Genomic DNA, 12,922 nt, shown 5'->3' with positions numbered 1-12,922 from the left:
AAACGTTAGTAATGCCTGGATCCAGTTGGATACTCTCTAGTTCACATAGAAGTCATATTTTATTACAGGTCTGGATGAGCCTGGTAACATATTTGCATTTAGAGACCTTACTTCCTAAATTCCTAAGAATAGGTTGCTCCAATCAAAGTAATTCCCCTAATTTTATACAAGTTTTCATTTGTCTGTCCAAAAATTCATACATCTTAGACAGATGTGCCATAGTTCTACAGTACGGATTTGCATTTCACTTTAAAAGCAACCAAAGGACAATGGAATGTGAGTGTAAAAAATCTTCCTATTATCTATTACACTTCATCTCTGCTGATAACTGTCATTATTGAAAGCTGATTGGAGAGGAACTACTGTATTTCAGCTCCAAAACATAACATTGGTTGGAATGTGGAAAAATTAACTGAACCTGCTACATAAGAAGCTGTGACATTACTGAAATATGATTAGAAAAACAAATGTTTGTGCTTAGAAAGAGGAAATGTTCTTTTTTTTACTTAAAGATGCCTCTAAATCATGGTCTGAAATGGAAATGTAAAGCTCCTTTTTGTGAACATTGGATGTGTTTGAGCTTGTTTTTAAAGTGGTGACTGTTGTAAGATCTCCCTAAGATGCATGAAGCAGCGATATATAAATGGACTTTGCTAATCTAAATCATTGCAGAGTAAAAGAAAACATCACACTCTTGTGCTACTTCTGTACAAATCTAATTTTCAGCCAACGACTTGCAATTAAGACGCTTGTTTCTGCACTGATGTTGAACAAGGCGCCAACAATCACTTTGAACATAAAGGGGTCAGAAACTTTGTTGCTGCAAAAAAAGGAAAAAAAAAACTTTCCAAACAAAGACCTTGGGCAGCCGAGAAAGCCAAGAGGACAGTTTTGTATTATTGCTGGAGAGCCACAACCGCTCGATAAAGGCAACAAAAGAAAGCACAAGACACAAAAAAACAAGGAGTCTGATGAATTAAAGTGCATCAATGTGTCCAATTATAAGAGCCGCGCCTAAAGATTAACTGTCTCAACTCTATGATAAAACACTGTGTGCAAGCTGGGCGCTTAAAAAGGAGGTGATCTGTTTATGGGCTCCTTTATTTGACATGGGAGCAGTATTTATAGCAAAACAAACAAAAAGACTGAAAAAATTTAAATAAAAGTCTTGTATAGTTCTGCTCCACACAACAGACTCAGCAAGTTTGAATGAAAAGAGGAGAGAGCTTCACAGATGGATGGAAGATGTGTTTGGATTGTTGGTGAATTAGAAATAGAGAACATAGTGGAGACAGGAAGACTTTCTCTTGCAGTAATTTAGCACTTCACAATAGAAGCCAAACAATCACAGGGACAAAGTTGAGAATAGTTGGGATGGATCTGACTGCAGACTGAGGAAGTTTTTCCCGCAGAGTGCCAACACTGTTGCAACAGACGATTTGGAAAACAGAGAGAAAATGTGAGAAGGGGTGTGCGCGTGTGTGTGTGAGTTGGGGTGTAGGGGCAAGTTGAAGGACCAGCAAGTTGTTACTCCTGCTGCAAAACGAAAGAAGAACTCTTCTCGCTCTGATGCAAAACTTCAAGTTGGTTTCCTGCTTTGAGGTGAATTGAGAGGAGGATTAGAGGAGAAGGTGGATGCCAGGGAAATGAACATAAGGAGAAAGAAGAAAGAGGGAGCAAAAGTAGAAGTTGTCCCTTCCAGACACCCTCGTCCTGCTGCAGCACATCAACTTACAGCATTTTCTGTACTTTGAGAAACAGAACTGAGATAAATGAGAAGGGGAAGCTGGTAACGAACTGCAAGCATTTTTTAAATAATACTTAACATACCTTTTTACATTGATGCTCTGATAAGAAACTTTTTAACAGTAACTAATTCATGTCTTTGTGTTTCCTTGAGGTATAAATATGACATGACACAAGCTAATAAGAGGTCCAGTTTTCTTATTAGCTGTTGTACTAAATGAGAATAAGAAAAGAACACTCACATTGACAAATATATGCTCCTAAAAGCCACAAGAAAACATCCATTTGTGAAAATTTACTCTAATTTACAGAGTATTTAATTTAAATTTACATTTAAATGTAAAAAAATCAGAAAGGAATGTAACAAATATACCAGGAGGAGGAGAAACGTTAATCTTGAGTCATAGCAAGATGGTGAGTGAGGTTTTAAAAAAAATCTCCAAAAGTCACAGTTAGAGAACTGAAGCATTTTTTTCCCAGTTAGCAAGTATCCAGTTTAAAATAAAATATATCTTTATTTTAAAGAGCTTTTATTTGGTGTGTGTTTAGATGAAAGCAGCATTCTGGATACACAAGAGAAAGAAGCAGTCAGAGAGAGACATGCAAGCTAATCTGTTAGAACAGTGTGACTGGCTAATGTTAGCTGCAAACAAAACCAGTTAGCATCTGCTACAGCTTCCTTTACCATCAACGCTTCACTTTTTTATTTTATCTGGACTTCATTTAATCTTGTTGAAAATCTAAACTACTTAGACTGATCAAACCTGAGCTGGATAATTTTGCATTGAATTCGTCAACATATACGCTTATGGAAACCTTTATTTTATAATAATAATAATAAAAAGAATATATATATATATATATATATACTGTATATATATATACTGTATATACTATATATATATATATATATATATATATATATATATATATATATATATATATATATATATATATATATATATATATATATATATGAAAACAGTTGTTTTGCAATCATTATTCTTATATATCACAGTCTTGGAATACAGTAAAAGAAAAAGGCAGGCAAGATTATTTTTGGTTCATATAGGAACAGGGCTATTGCCTAGCAACACTTTTAATTAGACTTCAACATGTTAATATTGACTTCTTCGACCAAATTAGTCATTCAGTGTTGAAATAACTAAAGAAATACATATCTAAGATATAATTTCTTGTACTTTTATGTACTTTCTGAACAATGCATCAGGCAAACTAGGAAATAACTGAAACAAAATGATAGAAATATTTAACAAGTAAAAGTAGTTATCACTCTCTACATTCATTAGGGCTGTTTTCTGTAATAAATTGAATTCATCCCTGATTTATGAAGGAGGGACAACAACAAGGTAATAAAAAGAAAACCGGCCCAAAAAACAAAAAGGTTTCCTGCAGTAAAAACTTTTCGCCAGGGCCGTTCTGCTCGTTTTGAGTTTCAAACTTCACCATTTTCTCCTCTTGCCCAAAGACTCGTGCTTGGTGGCAAACTGAATATATATTTTTTTTAAAGATGTAGAAAGTCCAGGAGAATCAGACACATCAAAGAGGCTTAAATAAAAAGATTTTCAGCTCCAAAAACCTAAGTCATGATGGAGTAACAAGTGGAACTGAACATTCCTCTTTGCTCCACTTTCGGATATGATAAATTGAGATGAAGCAGCGAGTCATCGCCGCTGGCCCGAGCAGTGGAGTCCAGACACCTTGTCTCATAGCTGAGACAGCAGGACACAGAGGAGGCAAGAGTATAAAGGATACACCAGAGCTGGAATGAAAAAGAAAAGATAATAAAAGACTTGATTGAAGAGGGGCTGAAGAAGAGAAGGAGATGGGAAATGGGAAAAATCAGAACTCCTTGCTGTCTCGTTCCAGCACAGCCCAGCATGCGCCGGGCTTTGGAGCGGAGGGGAAGTAATAAGTGGCCGAACAGTGTGTGGAGAGATAGCAGAACAAAATGATGAGGGGAACTTCTTCACAGTGACGCTTCAGTAAAGGAACTAAGAAACGGGTAATCACGAACTGAAGGAGGGATGATCATTTTATCATAACAAGTAGCTGGATTAAAAAATGTTAAATAATTTTCATGTGAATATTAACCAGGCTACATCATTAAACTGAGCTTAACAAGAGAACAAGGGGGAAAAAAAGGAGCATCTAAAAACCAGGAAGATATTAAAGAGAAGAAGGGAAAGAAAAAGACCTTGGATTTATTGATAATAAAAACACACTATTCCCTCAAATGATGTGAAATATGATGAAATATCTTCACCGTTCCATGATATATGAAATGTTGATCTTGCTGGCATAATCACAGGGCCACATCGATTCAGCCTAGTTCTCGGCGGCGGGGCAAAGCCCCCACGACTTTTATCAGCCAAACAAAGCCTTTGATATCAGTTCAATTTAACCCTGCTTTGCACCAGACGAGAGGTGGCTCAGAGAGAGAGAGAGAGAGGAGGGAACAGTATGTGGCCACATTTAAGGGATCTTTTTTAAAAAAGCTACATGTGAGTGATTAGAAAGACAAAAAATAGTTAAAAGAACAAAGCAGAGGAAAGCAGTCTGGTTCCAGTGGAGCAGAGCTAATGAGAGTTCTGCAACTATAACGGAGATAAAGATGAAGCAAAACAGGAAATTAATTGTTAAGGGACATAAAGCCCAGCTGAGTTTATTAAAGCAGATGCAATGACCAAAAAAAGAAAGCTTCCTTTCTTTTTTTTCTTTTTTTTAGTAGATACTGTCTTGTATTAATGCGAGGATGAAGGTTTTGTGTGAGGAAAGTGTCGCTTCTTGGCAGAAATGAATGATATGATGACTGTCGATGCAGCTTGGCTTAATACACTTTAAGGCCTTAATTCTGGATAATTTATTTTAAGACCCTTTTAAGGACCTGCGGATACCCTGGAGGAAACAAGTGTAAGTGGATAGATGGGTAGATGAGATGAGAAAAACAGACCTGCTAATAGAGGAGATTAGACAGCTGGGAAAGCATGGAAACAGATGGGTTCCTGCATTAATACTGCAGGACCAAAAACACAAGAGACATTGAGACAAAGAGATGGACATGAGGTGAGAGAAAACAGGTGGAGAAGCCAGAGCTAAAAGAGAAAGTCTGTTGCAGGAAAGGCGAAAGCACAAGACCTTACCGATTCCTTGTGCTTATTTATTTTTGTTACATTTCAATGCTTGATCATCTAACTGATATTATTATCAGATAAATATAATACAAAATTCTGTTTTTAAATGACGATTTCAGTTATTGTGGAAGAAAAAAATCTATCCAAATAACCCTAGCTGTATGAGATAAAGCAATTACCTCCTTTGATTAACCAGATTTTTAAAAGCCGAGTTCAGTTCCCCACCTAGATATTGTCACTGTTAGACCCATAAAGTTAAGAAATCACGTAAATTGCTCCTATCTGACAGCTTAAGACAGGCTGAAAGATCTAAAAGGAATCTGCACGCCATTAAGATAAAATAAAATAAGATAAGATGAGATATACTTTATTGTCCCCTACGGGGAATTTGTTAAGAGCAGAAATGAAGCGACTGCAAGATAAAAGTGTAAACGTACAATACAGTTCATAGGAATACAATTCGGACAGATTACAATGATTTTTATACAACAATTAAAGAATCAACAACTTCAAAAATATCTACACCGGAAAATCACTAACACCTATCAGAGTTGAAAAGATCACAGGGTCATTTTTAAGCCTGTTGGACTCTAATCAAACCACGGTGAGCCATTATCTGTGAAAGAAACAAAACATTTAACAGTTATTATTATGCATTATGCTTAGAGTGCATCAGCACCTCAATCAAGACGTGAGCAACAACTAACGCACTGAACCACCACTTCCTAGTTAAGATCAGTGTTCATGATTCAAAAATAGAGGGCAGGGTAGAAAAAATTCAGCATCCATGGAAGAGTCCCAAAGTAAAAAATAAAAACATATCTGACCAAAAATAACACAAAAATCTGTGTCACATTTACCTAAAAATAAACGTGACACGTTTATTTTGTCATGTTAGCTTTTGGGGAAAATAGTCGACGCACTGATGAGTCAAATGTAGAATGTTTTAGGAGGTTTGTGTCCCGTTACATCCGGTGTAAAAGTAACACAGCATTTCAGGAAGAAATGGATGTTAGAGACCTGAACATATTCCTGTGATGGACAGATGAAGCCATGAATTCGGCTGTTTACCAGACAAATCTCGAAGAAGAGTGTCATCTTGTGAGAGAGCAGTGATCCAAAGCACAAAAACAAGTGCACTATAGTGAATGACTCAAAAAAAAAAACAGCAGGATTTGAAATCACCTAGTCAAAGTCTGAACCTAAATCTGAATGAAATGATGTAGCATGGCCTTAAATAGGCTATTTGTATTCAAAGACTCTCCAATGTAGCTGAATTAAGACTGGTCAAAAAAAGAGTATCATAATTCTTCCAAATAAGAAAAAAAAACTGATTTCCACTTATTGCAAAAGATTATTGGCAGTTATTCCATCTAAAGGACAATTTCTTTTCAAATACAGCCTCCTAACATCTTTTCCATAATGAAATGAAACCATTTGAAAACTGCTTTTTGTTTTTACTCAGGTTATGTTTTTCAGAATTATGTCATTTATTTCATTGTCAAAAAAACCCCAACCCTGAAGAAATCTGTCAGAGGAAACATTTTTCACAGTCCTGTGCATCTTGAACATCTGTCAAAGATTCCTCTTTCTAGTGCAAATTTTAAAAATAGCTTGTAAGTTTCTATGTCCTCCTACTAAATATAATGCCCCTCGTTTGTCCATCTGCAGGCACTCGAGCTTCCTGGAACATTTTCTGACATTTGCAGAATCAAACAAAAATATCTTAACTGAAGCTGAACAACTTTATTTTTAATGTTGCATCACACTTTATTCCTCATTTAAATTGTTGTCTGAACCAGGACTTCAGAACTCAATGAGTAAGGTAGAAGGAAACGTCTGAAAAAGTGTTCCTATGACAAAACCACTGAAAGATTTAATTTCAACCCCTTATAATGGACTATCTGTAACTATAACAAATGGGACCACATATTTACTTGTTAGCCAACGATTAACTTTCAGCCAGACAAATAAGAATTAATGGGGATATTAGTTTTGTTTCACTGAAGTAAAAAGGCTTTAGAGAAACACACTTTTTCACATGCAGGTTAAAAATCAAGGCTTACGGGGTGTTTCTATGCCTAGATGTTGCAAATGAGTAACACAGTCTGAAGATAAAAAAAGACAAAAATAACTTCAAGAACAAGATGCACTGACGAACAGAAAACCCATCAAGTAAACAGGAATTTAAAAGAAAGTTGCTGAACAAAAGGAGTACATGTTAAAATTTAACAAACAACAATCAAATTATGCCAAAATTACCTCAGATCCCCGAATATCAGTCACAGTTGAACTTTGTCAATTTTTTTTTTGATAAGGCTAATTGTTCTGCTCAGAAACTAGGCAAGGTGAGCTAATAATGTGTTTCTGAGCATTTTTGTACAATGTTCATTACTGTCTGGGACTGATAAAAGGACATAAAAACAATTCAAGAAATCAACTGTCGATTGCTACAGCTGTCGCTTCTGTTTACATGCAGAGTCGTCACGCTCCATTTTAATGTCATACTTTTAGAAACACATCTGTTGCTGCTTCAAAATTTGAATGCAAAAAGTGCAACAAATACGTTGTTACAAGCTTCAGTTGTAAATATTAGTAAATTCACTGATTTAGAGCTGGTCATTCAACTTCTGTCTGCAACACAGTTAGGTTGGGTTTTATGTCATTCCAATATCTAATTTCTCACTTGAAATACAGAATAAAATCTATCAGAAAGCAAAGCTGGCAGCTGAGGGTTTTTTTGCAGAGTTAGCAAGGGCTCTGCAAAGAGAAAGTTTCTACAATTCAGCAGGAAGGAATGTTAAATGTCCTTTTATCACTGAAAAGGAGAAAAAAATAGGAACTAAAAATGAATAGGATGTCTTCAAAGGCAATGAACATGATAAAATCTGTACCACTTTGAGATAGTAAGACAAAACATCACCTCTAATCTCACTCTAATGTTCCTTTATTCTCCAATTTAAGTTAGAAATGATTCCATCTTCACTACTGTTTCTCTATTGTACTAAAACTTTTCTCTTTAATATTTTTTTTATATAAATTAAATCTTTTCAGAAAGTTTGAAGAGACAAATTTGAACTGAAATCCCTCCAAATCTAGATTGCAGACAATAAACTGAACCCGGTAAAGGATTTTGACATTTTTTTAAACAAATTACCCCACCAGAAGAAATTGAGTACTTGCTCTTAGTCAATCTATGATTTTATTTATTTTGTCAAACGGTTTCCCTCCTTTCCATAAAAGCATATCAGCAGACATCAGACAGGCTATCATATGCTTTGGAGCAATTTACCAAGGTAATGGCTCTCTGGTGATTCACAAACCAGACGGGAAAAGACTCTTCCCTGCCTGGAGGGAGGATGAAGTGGGCAGGTTTCAGCTGTATTGATGACTGTGATTGTAGCTTATTCATTTAATCTCAGCTAATCCTAACCGTTTTTACAGTTTTTCACAGGTAAGCCATGTTAAAGAGTGGCACATCGTCTGCTAAACCGCAAGAAAACAGACAAACTTATGACAGAGAAAGATGCTTCTTTTAAAATGTGGAGCATGAGCTGTTTTTCTTTTTTTTTTTTGACATTTCTGAAAAACTATTGATCCACATCACATCAGTCAAAGTTTTCCCGACGTCTTGGAAAAAGCACTCTGCAGAGTGCATTAACAACAACCGTAACGGGACCGAAAGGCTGCCGCTGAGACTTTTCAAATCTACTAGCACTTGAAGGATGGCTTTTCAACTGTTTCTGTTTGAATTTTCGAGACTTTCATTTTTCCATGTGTCCTCAAAATAATCTTGTGGAACATGAGTGCAGAAAGATGGAGGAGAAAGGCACAAAGAGAATCCAAAGTGGAAAATAAAAAATGAAATTGCTTTTTTTTTTGTTTTAGGTTATTGAAATAAACATTAAAAAAATCCCAGTGTGATTTAAAGTAGTAATTTTGCATCTCCCCTGCAGAAATGCACATAAAACCAAGTGTAGTGAGGCAGATATGAGCTCTGTTGTAGTTTAATATTTTTCTTTAAAGAAGGAAGGTGGAGATTTCTCCTTTTTTTCCTGAGTTTGACATTTTGGCACTCATGACCTTTCACAGGTTGTTCAGAAACACTGGACCGTAAAACTACAGAAAAAGAACTGCAACAGAGTTATGACTGTGAAATTTTTTCTCCCTTTATCTTCTTTTTTGACACCACAATGAGAGTGCCCTTCTCTGTGTTTCTAATTTATTCACACACCTAAACTAACACAAGCAGACCTCAACAAGAACTAAAATATTGCATATTTTCTCTGTAAAAGTCATGAAAGCAGCGATGAGCTAGAATTTCATTCATAACAAACTTAGGAAAAAAACATTTTCAATTTGCTTGCTTAAGTTTATTAGCAGAAGTAAGGATGAAAGCGAATAGGTATAAAATCCACAAGGAGCTAGGTATATTTGGGTAATATAGTTAGCTTTTTGTACATTGCTAAGAGGTATTTGTGTTGCCAGAGCTCGTGGGAGTGTGCTGCTGACTCAAACAGGCCTCAAAGAAAATTAATTTTCTCCTCATTCACTGGCCTGAAAAATGTCTGTTTCATTTTTTCTGTGCTAAGATGGTTGTGGCTTAGTAAAGTGAAAGTGCAAATATGCCTCAAAAGCTCAAAGTCTGTTGAAATGAATACACTGTGAAAACATTAAACAGAGTTTCAGGTAATTGAAATCATGTGATAAACAGAAAAATGCTTTTTTATTTTCTCTTAAGCTGTCTTAGCCAAGATTCTGATTCTGCTTGTTCGGAACTTCTTTTACGGATCATATTTGGCCCAGCTTTGTTAGTCAGACATCACTTTATTTAGAAACCATATGGGAATTTTTCCAGAGAAACAAAAAGCTAATTAATTTTTTGGGACTTATTTGTGTCTCAGCAGCACACACTCATGATATCACACTGCAACCTTTACTTTTATCCAAACTGATCATGAATCCATGTTAGGAATAAATCTGGGATGCATGTAATGCAGCTTTTTATCTTGTCAAGGATGTTGGCTTATCTAATAACACAGTTATGTGGGCCAAAACATGAAAAAATGAAGCAGGTTTTGTGGAAGTAGGCCAAGCCCAGTGGCCAATGTGACTAAAGGAGTTCTATCATCCAGGAGTAGCTTTTAGTTTTAGATACAAATGGATCTATAGATGGTCGGTTACCAGACGATCTTGGCATACTTACCATCAATGCTATATAGATGGTAAATGAACTCTCCCATTGATCAAAAATATTATTAGCTGAATTTATCAGATAATACCTTCTACTTCCCTGCTGTCAATCCTTCAAAGCATGCAGCACAGCAAGCTGAATTCCTGTTAATCAGGTCTTTGAAGTGTCAAATTAGGTAATGCTATATCAGGTCATTCTGAAAATAATAGGGTGAGCCAAATGGACTTAGAATTTTATTGCAATATTTCTTGGTACTATTGTGATAAAGATAAAGATTATAATAAAAAAAGCGATTTATTACTTATTGTTTTCTGTAACTGTATGGCTGTGACTGCATGGTGCAGCATTCATAGCGCCACAAACACAAATTTTGTTCTTGAAAAACTTTCCTGTTTAAAACAGGCTCCTTCAAGACGCCACTCATAAATCACACTTCTTATAGAAGTGTGATTTATATCTGCACACAGTAACTGCATTTAATCATATTTTCAAATTTTCTGAGCTTTAATAATACTCTCATGGAACAAACAGTGGAAAAAATATCATAAACAACATTTCCGATCATACTGTCTGTTTTTTCAAATTTTATTTACCATAAATAACTGAAATTTATCATAACAACAATAAGTCAAAATTCTTATCAGGAATGGCTGGAAATCATATTATGTATTCCACAATATCAGATGCATAAAAAGTTTTTACTTAAAGCAAAAGAAACTTTAACTGGTTCTACACAAGACTTAATGGGTCAGTCACTCCTGAAGTTGTTGAGAACCAAACAAGTCGGTGTCATAGGAGATGAAAAAAGCCACCAGAAATGGATAAAATCAGTGTACTGCTTGTTTATCTTGTTGCTATTCTCTTGTTTAAATGAGTTTTAACAAAGTTTGTACCCTTCAATCATTGATAGTTGTGGTTTATTTTATGTGCGGGAGTCCTTAGGGAACATTACCATTCAAATATGCCGACTTGTAGTTGCTTTCATCTTCTGCTTCCGGGATCAGATTTTGGATTGAGCATGTGTGGGTGGATTCCTTCAGCGCTGCACCTCAACATTACGTTGAGAAGAGGAGTGTTGAGGAGGAGCAGCTGTTGGAGTCTAAGCAGAGGGGGACCAATTTGCATTTTTAAAGATTTTGTGCATAATAATCTAGGCAGGAGATTTTAATGAAAAAAATGATAATCTTTTTATAAAAAAAAAACTTTGTAGGGTTTTAATCAGTGCTTAGAGATAAATTTATATAAGTTGGTAAAAGTTTCTCCCTTAGGTGAAACCAATATTTTTTTTTATAGAGAACCAAGGCCCTGTGCACGCTTATAAAGCAAATACAAATTGCTTAAAGTTACAGACTGATGGTTTCACAGAATGTTACAGGGAAGCCTCTTAAAAATAAATTATGCAGGGAAAAAAAGCCCTTTTTATTCTAGTAGCAAACTTACACTGAAATATTGTTAAAATCCAACCTTAAATGTCAGTACATTCAGCGAATGGAAAATCTCACATGAAGAAATTATTGCTTTTAAAAAAATCACTGGTGCCTTCATGAGCTTACCTAATTTAGCCATTAAATAGGCATTAGTTCCAGCATTGTGGGCGCCGTGCTATCAATACTTTGCAGCAGTCTTTTTTTGGTTCGTATTGGGAGCTCCTTTGGTAAATCATTTTCACAAGATTGGAACACGAAGACAGAGTGATCTTTGACCTTTCCTCCTTTCACAATCTCTCTAGATCATCCAATATCCTGGAGCCTCTCTTTATATGCCCTTCTCATGAGCCGACCTCACAGCTTTTCTATAGGGCTGGTTACTGAGACGGCCGTGGAAGACAGGTTGATGTTTTCTTATTGTCTGGTGAGCAGCTGGGCTGATTTGGCCAAATGGTCTGGATCAATATCTTGCTGAAAGACTCATTGATGACCCATTTCCAGTTGCTGGCAGAGAGCTACTTTTAATTAAAATGGCTTAGTGAAGAGTTCAAAGTCTTCAATTGGAGATCTCTAGTGCTGAGGAATTTGCCCACAGCATCTCAGATCCTCCACCTTACTTAACAGTGGCAATAAGATGCTTTTCAACATATTAAGCCTATGGAGTGTTCTTATAGAAAAGCTCAGTGTTATTATCAACTGACCAAAACACAATATGCCAGGTAAAGTTTAGCAAAATCCACATGTGCATGTGTTTGATGGTGGGAGAGAAAATACTTTTTCTGGCCTTGGATCCCAACTAATAGGTTTACATAATATCTAACGGTTATTATAGGTGACCCAAAATGCCACCTTACCATTATTATTAGCATGCATTGAGGCAAAATAAACTGAGGTTGTCAAACATTGTTTTTATACTCACATAATCACATGTTTTCAAACATATTATTTCTCTGAATTTGATTCCCTTCTCTCAAATTTAAACATGGAGGAATTTTCTTGTAACCATTTGCTGACCTGAATAGACCAACATCTGCTTTACTGAAATGGTATGTTCTCCTATCTTTACCATTTTGAAGAGTAGCTTGTGGAAATAAGCTTGTGTCACAGCATAGGAATTGTCAGTAGGACCTATATTAACACGATTTATTTTGTTAAAACACATTTCTCTTAACTTTACATTTTTATTTTCTTACACAAAAACCGCAAAATCTTACCAAGCCTTTTTGGTTTAGTTTCTAGTAAAAATATCTTAATACACTTGAAATAAGACAAAACGTGTGCTGTCTGATCGCAGACAGTGAACCAAACTACTAAATTAAAACCTAAAAACACCGCTCACCCTCGTGTAATTAGCACAAATGCCTTGAGGGCAGGTTATTATGAACTGCTGAGGGTAACAA

The 12,922-nt window shown here is 35.7% G+C and overlaps 1 protein-coding gene across 3 annotated transcripts in view; it reads left to right on the top strand.

Moving 5' to 3' along the window:
- cadm3 (cell adhesion molecule 3) overlaps nucleotides 1-12,922 on the top strand; it is a 147,074-nt gene that overhangs the window by 59,237 nt on the left and 74,915 nt on the right. The window lies entirely within an intron of this gene.

The sequence above is a fragment of the Xiphophorus maculatus genome, chromosome 6 (assembly GCF_002775205.1).
Source record: "Xiphophorus maculatus strain JP 163 A chromosome 6, X_maculatus-5.0-male, whole genome shotgun sequence".
NCBI lineage: Eukaryota > Metazoa > Chordata > Actinopteri > Cyprinodontiformes > Poeciliidae > Xiphophorus > Xiphophorus maculatus.
The sequence above is the reverse complement of the archived record's forward strand: the minus strand, read 5'-3'. Positions and strand labels throughout refer to the sequence as shown.